Source organism: Gossypium arboreum, chromosome 9 (genome assembly GCF_025698485.1).
Source record: "Gossypium arboreum isolate Shixiya-1 chromosome 9, ASM2569848v2, whole genome shotgun sequence".
Classification (NCBI taxonomy): Eukaryota; Viridiplantae; Streptophyta; class Magnoliopsida; order Malvales; family Malvaceae; genus Gossypium; species Gossypium arboreum.
This window is the reverse complement of record NC_069078.1, coordinates 70,629,125-70,639,077: the sequence shown is the minus strand read 5'-3', so window position 1 is coordinate 70,639,077 and position 9,953 is coordinate 70,629,125. Positions and strand designations below refer to the sequence as shown.

The 9,953-nt window shown below is 30.6% G+C and overlaps 1 long non-coding RNA gene across 1 annotated transcript; it reads right to left on the bottom strand.

The window, feature by feature from the left end:
- Window positions 1-4,780: 4,780 nt before the first annotated feature.
- LOC128280671 (uncharacterized) lies at window positions 4,781-5,651 on the bottom strand. Its single transcript, XR_008270772.1, has 2 exons — window positions 5,516-5,651; window positions 4,781-5,231 (listed from the first exon to the last, which is right to left on the bottom strand). It is a non-coding gene; the product is annotated as an uncharacterized LOC128280671 (long non-coding RNA).
- Window positions 5,652-9,953: the final 4,302 nt, after the last annotated feature.

Below are 9,953 nucleotides of genomic sequence, written 5' to 3'. Positions count from 1 at the left end.
AAGAAAAGAAGCACCGAGACCCAGCAGGTCCAGGCAAAATTAGCCTTTTTATAGTCTTTACACCATTCTTGTTACACGACAATGAGCAAAGAGGGGCAGCTGTAATAGGCCAATTTTGGCCTAGGCTCGAAAAAAAAAATATAAAACCAAATAAAATGTCTAACTCCAGTCCATTACAAAACCAAACCCAAAATAAAAATTCCAAGCCCAAAATTACAAGGCCTGAATGGCCCCAAAAATTAAACACCCTCAGAAAACCTAGCCCCAACCTAGCCTCTTCTAGCGTCACTGTTCCCACACGCTGCCCTTGCCACGACCTTCGTACATCCATGTCCTCACCCAATACCTGCAGACCAGACGAAAACGAAGGACAACAGACAGAGGAAAAACAAAAAACAGTAGCAAAAGCTTGTATTTTTTGGCTATAAAAGCCACCAAAAACACAATGTCAAGATACATACATTTACAATAGAGAAATAAAAAAAAAGAGCAATCAAAAGAGAACAAAAATTTCTAAATGTGGTTCTTTTTTCTTTTTCTGTTTGTTCTTTTTTTTTTCTTTCTTTATTTTTATCTTCATTTTAAAAAAAAAGACATAGAGTAAAAAGAAATCGGAACTTACCCTTTGTTTTCTTTGATTCCGCAAAAAAATTTGACTTTTGGCCCTTCGACAGCCATGAACGGCGGCACCGTCGCTGGCGACATGTGGCTGACACGGCGGGTAGTGGTCGGATTATTGGCCTGGAATCGGAGGGGCTAGAGAGGATAAATGAGGGTTTTATTTTTTTAAAGAGAATAGCAGATTGGGTTTTTAAAAAAAATCTTTGGTTTTGTAAAACAAGCTAACAACATCGTTTATGGCCTGTTTTAGTGGCCTCAAAACGGCGCCGTTTAAGGCTACCCACGTGCGACCCAACCCGTTCCAGGGGGATCCGTGTTTTTTTGATCATTGGGCTCTTTATGCCCCTGGTCCCTCTGCTTTTCTAGGTTGTTTTGATTTAATCCTTTTGTCATTTCTTTTATTTTTTAAATCGAACCACAAAATTTGTTGCGCGTTTCAAATTAGTCCATGACCTACTGATGCCCTGAAAATAGACGTGTGTCCAGATTTTGGTTTATTTTTCGAATCTGTCCTCAATAGTTTAAGCACGTTTCATTTTGGTCCCTGGTAGCCTTTTCTGTTATTTACAATTTGTACCCGTACTTGTTTCCGATTGCAATTTAATCCTTAACTTTTTATAACTTCAATTTCTTTTATTTTTTGATGTTTTAAATAACGCTTTATTTAATATTGAAATTTAATATTTTATTTACTTAACATTTATTTTTAACCCTTTTTAATTTATTTTATCATATTTTTACTTTTAATCTCGCTTTTTTATCCCTAATTGGTTTGATTTCAACCCTTTTGTAAATTTGTCATTTATTTACTTATTTTTAAGTTTATATATATTATTTATTTTAAACTGTTTTATATATTATTTGTTGATTTTTTAAATTATTTTAAACTGTTTTATATTTTATTTACCTTAAATTGTTTGTATATTATTTTAATTCATTTTCTTTGATTGTTAATATTGGTATTAAAGTAACATGTATTATGTGATTGTTGCCATCCTGTGTGCTAGGAATTATTTATTCGCATTTTCATATTATTATCATTCATTAATATAACATTATATTCATAAATCGTTATTCTATGTTCTATATTATCATTCCATCTCATTTCATCACTTCAAATATGTATCCATAATAGTCCGTTTTATTCCAAATAAAATAAATGCACATCGTTTAAGTATTTTACTCATTATTATTCAAAAAATAAAATTTTCAAAATAAGCAATATTTCGTATTTTGAGAAAACGAGAAATCGTACCCTAACTTACGGGGTTTCAATTTCTCGTTGAACCGCCAAATATCCTTTCAAATTAAAATACATGATTTTTAAATAAAGATAAAGACAATATTTCGTGTTTAGAAACTCGAGAAAGTTGTGCCCGGGGTTTCGATTCTTCTTGATGGATTTAAATAACCGAATATCCTTCTAAGTTAAGACACGTGGGATTTCAAAAAATAAAAATAAAAATAAAGACAAGCTCATTCTCAAAGGTCCAAGGTGTCGTGTCTTAACTTACGGATGTGACCTTTTGTTATCTTGAGACGAGATGATCTTTAACGTTGTTTTGATTTATTCAAGCCCTTTTTAGTAAAATTAACATTAATAAAAAAGGGATCGTAATGCAATTTCTTTCGAGTTTTTAAATATTTGACGTTAAAATATTAATTAATCAATTAGGTACCAATTTTGGGCGTTACGAGGGTGCTAATCCTTCCTCGTACGTAATTGACTCCCGAACCCATTTTCTCGAATTTCTTAGACCAAAATTGTTGTTTTAGTAAATCAAAACGTTCTATTAAAACGATTAATCATAAGGTGATCCGATCACACCTTATAAAAAAAAGGATTGGTAGTGACTCCCATTTTTTCGTTTTCATTTTCAAAACAAAAAATCGACCGTTTTTCAAAAAAATGGTTTCAACAATTATAATAAAATATTTTTTTGAAATTATAATTATATAATTTTTTGAAAAACTTCATAAATTTCTAAAGAGAGAAATCGCCGGTGCTGCGTTGTACGAACAAAACAAACCCAGACTTTTTCTTAACACTCGTTAATCTTCTTTTAGATAGTTTTGACTACATTTAATCAATGCATTAATGCATTTAATGGGCCAAGTAAAGTAACTAGATAAATTTTTAGTTGACTATGTTATTATTTGAATTGGATTATAACGAGGAAATTTTGAAGTGAAGTGACGTACTTAAGGTAAGGAAATTTGGTTTTGGATGTGTCAATACCAAAAAGGCAATGATGATGATAAACATGGATAAGTAGGATTTTGGAATGGAGTATCTTGTAAACGTAAGTCATCTTGAACAATGCTATATAACGAAGAGAGGTAATTCATAGTAAGAAATTTTGAGTATGATTAACTGAGATTATGTTATATGAGTGCAAAATTTAGATGTCAATGTTACGTTGACCTGACCGGAAATGATGACGGTAATTGTTTGTATGAATTATAACTCGTGAGTATGAGTAGGAATTTTGGTGCCATCCTCATGCTCCAATGCGAAATATAAGGTACGTATATGAATCCTTACATGAGAGTTGTCACACGATGCTATTATGAAAACCCAAGTTGCGAGTTCATCAAAGTGTGAACTATTAAGGGTTTTGGCGAACCCTCAAATGAAGCGTGAGCAAGGTTCGCATTGAAATACTGTTATTAGGTACTGATTTATTCAAATCAGTTTGTGTACAAGTTTTATATTTGCTTTTTCAAGATGCTTTGGTAGGGTTAGTTGATTTCAACTATATATTGCAAATTTTTAGAATGAAAATTAATGAAAATATACAAGCAGTTTATTCCATCTACTAAGTGTTTTTTGCTCCTTAGTCATTTTTGTTCTGGTCTCGATTCAAAACACCAACAATGTGTTAGGGGTCATCATTTCAAAATTAACCTTACTGTTATTAGTGCATTCTTTAAGCATCATAGTGTTGAAAGTGATTATCAAGTTGATTATGACATTATAACTAGTGTTCTTACTAGTGGTTTGATTAAATCTTAGTCTAAGAAAGGAAAATTAATAACCAGCAGCCCTCTCATCATGATGGTTCTATAATAGGAAAATTAGGAATCCTACCACACAAAGTCGGTTCAGGGTGTTTCTTTCTCAGTGAGTTGGTCTTCAATGAGATTGTGGGGCGAGATTTAACTAATGAACAAAGGACATGTCTTCCTTTTCCCTATACGATATAATAGATCTTGAAAAGTTAAAAGGATACTACCGTAGCTGAAGACTTCCTCTTGAAGAATTTAATACATATATTCAACTTAAAGGAGGAAAGATGTTGATGACATTGCCAAGATGACTTTAGTAGATACGACATCAGCTGAAGTTGCAGGTGAAACAAAGGATGTTATCACACCATCTGCCACACATGACATTGCTACAGCCATTAAAGAACTGGTTCTACAACACTTGAAGGCAAAATTACATGTAGTCAATCTATAGATCAAGCTGCTGAATCAGGGGAAAGTTGCTATTTTTCAACTCTAATAGGATTTGCAAATCCTTTAACTTTCTCTTTTGGATTTTCCAAAAAGAGGGAGTAGTGATGAGGGGGAGTTGAGTTTGATAATCTTGAACTTAAATATTTAGATACGTTTTATTTTTAAATGTTGTTTAGTTTAAGGGGAATTTATTTTAGGAGAATTTTTTTTTTATGCTTATGGTTGTGCTTGAAGTATTCATGCTTGGGTTTTTCAAGATGATGATTTGAAAAGATTGTTGCTGGATATTGTATATATGCATGTTGTGAATTATTTGCTGCCTCAGAGTTTTGTCAAAAATGCTAAAGAGGGTGATTGTTGGTGCACAAACTATGGAACATCCCATGGCTGCAACTGTTGGCAATTTTGACCATAATTAAAACTTCCTTTTTTTAATAGGTTTTTCAGAAACAAATTTAGTGGTAATTCGTTCAAACATGTGATTTATTTCTATTTTATGATAATTTTGTTTAATGTTTAAGTTGATTCGACTAAGAATATCATTTCATATGAGAATTTTGTTCAACATTTATTGAAAATTATTCATGAAAATATTATAAAGGATATTGGAGAATAAATATGATGTTAATATCCAAGGTAAATCTTGGCTTTTGTTCAAGAAGATAATGGGGCAAATTTTGTGATAAATTCCAAAGCGTTATATGGGATTATTGAAGATAAATTCTTATACCCCTGAAGATCCAGTGGGATGGAATGAAACTCTTTGAGAAAGAGAAGTACCAAAGAAGCCAAGTTTCGGGCAAAATTGGCCCTTTTAAAGTCTTTACTCTATTCTCGTTACACGACAATGAGCAAATAGGGGCAGCTGTAATGGGTCAATTTTGGCCTGACCCGATTTATCAAATAAAACCCAAATAAATAATTAAATAAATCAAATAAAGTCCAAATTACAAAACTAAAACAGCAGGCCCAATTTCCACATCAAATGACCAAACAATAAAAAAACCCTAAAGCCCATCTAGCCCAATAAACTAAACATTTTCAGCAGCAAAAAACCTAGTTGCAGACTTTCAGCCGTTGCTCCTCTTACGCGAGCCACCACCGCCACACAATAGCCCCCCTCTATGCGCCTGACACTCATCTGTCACCTGCAAAGAAAGATTAGCACGCAAGCAGTAAAAACAAGGAAGAAAACGACAAAAAAAAGGATTGAATCATCTTGTAAATGGCTTTAAAAGCCACAATCTCATCTTTGTTTTTTTACACACACATCAGTAAGAAAATAAAAAAACAGAAGCAAAAAGATTGATTTTAGTCTCCATTTGTTCGGGTTCTTCTTGTTCATTGTTTATTTTTTTTGTCTCTTTATTTTTATTACAAATCTATTTTAAATAGAAAAATAAATAAAAAGGAAAGAGAGGAGGAAACTTACCCGAATCCTCGCGGTTCCGACCACCGGTCATGGTGTAGGCATGGTGAACCACCGGCGAGCCAAAGGCAGGTCAAGGAGAGAAAAGGGGAGGGAGAGAGAGCAAGAGAAGGCTCTCTGTTTTTTTCTTTGAAATTCTAGGGCCAAATGAAAATAACAAAAAAATTGGGCCTTTTATTCATTTACAAAACGACGTCGTTTTAGGGTGGGAGTCCAGGTGGCAAAACGGCACCGTTATGGACCACCCGCTCGGGACCCGACCTTTTCAAAAGGAGGATCCACGTGTTTTATTAAATGGGTTATTTTCCCTTTTGGTCCTTCCGCATTTTTAAAATTTTTAAATTCGGTTTTTTTTTGCATTTTTTAATTTGCCTCTTTAATTTTATTGTGCTTTCACTTCAGTCCTTGTGGAGCTGCGCGTTTTGGAAGAAGGGATTATTTCCCTTTTAGTCCCTCCATGTTATTTGCGTGTTCTAATAGGTCCTCTCCCTCTTTTTTTTTGCTTCGAATCTATCCCCTAACTCCTATTTTAAGTCCAATTTAGTCCTTTTTTTAGCTATTTAGTTACTTTGTTATTAAATCAATTAATTTTATTTTAATTATTATTATATTATTATTGTTATTACTAGTATTTTTACTATTATCATTATTATTATTATTTTCACTATAACCATTATTTTCTGTTATCATTATTATTACTATTACTATTTTTACATTATTATTTATATTATTATTGTTATTATTATTCCTGATTTTATTATTATTAATGTATTACTATTATTCTTCATTTTATCCTTATTATTATATTATTATTATTATTATTATTATTTTACTATTATCATTATTATTAACCTATTATTGTTCTTATTAGTACGTTATTATTATTTCCTATTTTTTATATTATTATTTGTTGTTAACATATATTAGTGTACTATTATTATTATTATTATTATTATTATTATTATTATTATTATTATTATTATTATACTATTAAACTGATTTAGTTAATATTTATTTGTTTATTTATTTATTTATTATCATCATTATTATTATAGATTGGTTTTATTTTTATTTTTATTTTTACCCTTATTATTATCATTACATTTCTTTTATATATATATATATATTTTCTTTTTCCTTACATACATTTATTTTACTTGACTTTGCCATTTATTTATTTATATCCCTTTTTAACTTTAAAAACTTTAGACTTTATTATTAAATTATTATTTTTCTCGATCTTTACATTATTATTATTATTATTATTATTATTATTATTATTATTATTATTATTATTATTATTATTATTATTTACTACTACTATTACTTTCATTACTATTTTGGTAGTAATATTATTATCACCATTCTTTTGTCCTTGTATTATTGTTATTCTTTATTATTATTATTATTATTATTATTATTATTATTATTATTATTATTATTTGTTTTATTTTAAATTTCTATCATCCATAATTGTTTCACATATTCATATATTTGTTATTTTCTTAAAAATACTTGGACTAAATTTCTTTTACTTGCTTTATTTATTTGTTTGCTCATTATTCATTTGCTTTCCAAATGCTTAAATATAGTTTTGTTTATATCCGTTTTAGCAAGTTTTTTTAATAATTTTATTATTTCATTCATTTATTTATCATTCTTACTTCTAAATTACTTAAATTTTATATAATGTATATTCTTTTTATTTATTTTATTTTATATCCCTAATAAATAAATTTATAGAATTTTCTTTGTTTTAATACTTATCGTTCGTATTATTTTATCCTTACCACCATTATGTATTAATCTATCTACTTGTTGTCATTATTATATATATTCTTTTGAAATATAATTGTTTAAAATCTCTTATTTATACCAAATTTTCCCATTATCATCGTTATGTTATCTTAACCTTCCTTTGTAATTTATTTATTTCTTTTGATACTTTCATAATTATTTTATTTTATTATGCATATTCCTCTTTCTTTCATTTTTTTGGATGTTATTGTTTAATTAATATTAGATTTAATTGATAATGGCCATTGCGTGCATTAGAAATTATTTATTGGCATCTTCACATTGTGGCATTCATTAATATTATATCTAATTCAAGTTTTATTATCCCATGTTCTATATTATCATTCCATCTCATTTCATCACTTCATAGATTGCATTTACAATTTGTTACGCATCCTTATAAAAACCGTTTCATTTTATCCCCAACAAATAATGCATATTGCTAAGTGTGGCCCTCACTATTATTCAAAAACAAAAGTTGCAAAATAAGGCAATGTTTCGCGTTTTGGAACATCGAGGAATTGTGCCCTAACTTACGGGGTTTCGATTCTGTCATTGATTCTAGATAGCCAAATATCCTTTTGAGTTTTAAAATACACGGAAATCCAATTAAAATTAAAGACGACTTTGCGCTCGGGAGTTCATGGTATTGTGTCATAACTTACAGGATGTGATACTCCGATATCTCGAGATAAGGAAATCTTTAACAATCGTTTTGAGCTAATTCAAGCATTTTTAAAATCAATGTTAATAAAAAAAAGGATCGTACTTCAAATCCGTTCCCGATTTTTAACTTTCGACATTAAGACACTAACTAATCAATTCGGTACCAATTTTTGGACGTGTCGGGGGTGCTAATCCTTCCTCGCACGTAACCGACTCCTGAATCCTTTTCTCTCGAGTTTCGTAGACCAAAAACACTGTTTTAATAAGCTAAAACATTTTATTAAAGCGAGGGTGATCCGATCTGTAACGCCCCAATTTTTGGGAATTCTGTGAATGTTGGCATAGGTTTAATTATGTTAGTGGGCCTCTAGAAGGCCCAAGCTTAAGATAGAACCCGGCAATTTTAGTTAATTTTTGTTCCATAAGAAAAAGGGGGTGAAATTATGAAATAGGACCTATGTGAAAATGTTTGAAAATGCTATAGGCTAAATTGAAGTGGCCAAATAAATAGGAGTGCAAAATAGGAGGATTTACATGACAAACCTCCCATTTTACATGAAGTGGCCAGCCATCATGTTGTTGTAGACAAAATGTGCACTTGATATCCATAATTTATGGTATAAATTGATACAAATTGATAATGGGTTAGGTAAATGTTCCATGATAATGGGTTAGGTAAATGTTCCATGATAATGGGTTAGGTAAATGTTCCATGATAATGAGTTAGGTAAATGTTCCATGATGGGAATTTCATGTCTTTTGTATTAAAGAATTAAATGGATGAAATATGAAATTTTATTAAAAAAAATAGGGTGAAAAGAACAAAGTTTTGTCCATCTTTGTTCATCATAGCCTAAAGTTAGAGAAGAGAAAGGAGAGGAGAAAGCTCTTGAATGTTCGGTCACTTGAGGAAGAAAATTGAAGGTAAGTTCATGGTAGTTTGCTTCTATCTTGATGTTCATGAGTTCTTCTTGATTCTACCTTAACTCTTGAAGCATATTTTGGTTTTTAGTTGTGTTGTGAGCATTTAGTCATGAATTAAAATGAAGGAAATGGTTGTTGTTTCATGTTCTTTTGATGAAAAAAATGGAAGATAGGTGAAGTTGAGCCAAACAAATGAGCATGCATGTGCCTTAGATGTTAAAGGGAAAAATCAGCTAACATGTTGTGCTTTAAAATGATCAAATGGAGATTATACTTAAGTAAAATCATAGATATGTGATGATTGATTGGTGATATACATGTTTAAATAACAAGCATGCAAGTTAGGTGTGAAAGAGTGATTTGGTAATAAATCTGCTTGGGACAGCAGCAGTAACGTGACTTTGGAAAATCACCATAAATTGTGGAAGATGAGTTAGAAGCTGTATAAATTATGTAACTAAATCTTAATGAGTCTAGATTCAAATGGAATAAACTAGAACATATTTTGAATTCTGTACAATGAGAAATTTGATTCGTAATGAAGAGTGGTCAGATTAGTCAAACAGTGAAACATGGGAAACTTTGAGAAAAATCTGGTATTGATTGGCTAAACCAAAATTCTGAAAATTTTATGGATAGAAGATATATGAGTCTATTTTCAAGGAAAATTAACGGAAATTGATTTGGAGTTTCGTAGCTCCAGTTATAAATGATTTAGTGATTGTTGCTCAGGAAGATAGCTTGCAGTGAAATTATGATTATGTGGTAAACATTGACAAAAATTTGTTAATGAGTTGCTTATTGTTTTCTTATAAGCTTACTATGATCTGTAGGTGTGGTTGGCCAAATATTGTAAGGGGTTAATCATTATTTCGTATTTGAATAGTTAGATTAACGTGTTAGTAATCCAATTGTAGGCGTTCGTGTGTGGATCTCGTCGGCATATAAATCGTAAGCAAATGTGTAACTAACACCCTCTTTCTTAGTCCGGATCGGCAAAAGTCGAAAAGCCGAAATGCCGAAAACCGGTATTTTGTAGATTTGCGAGTGTGCG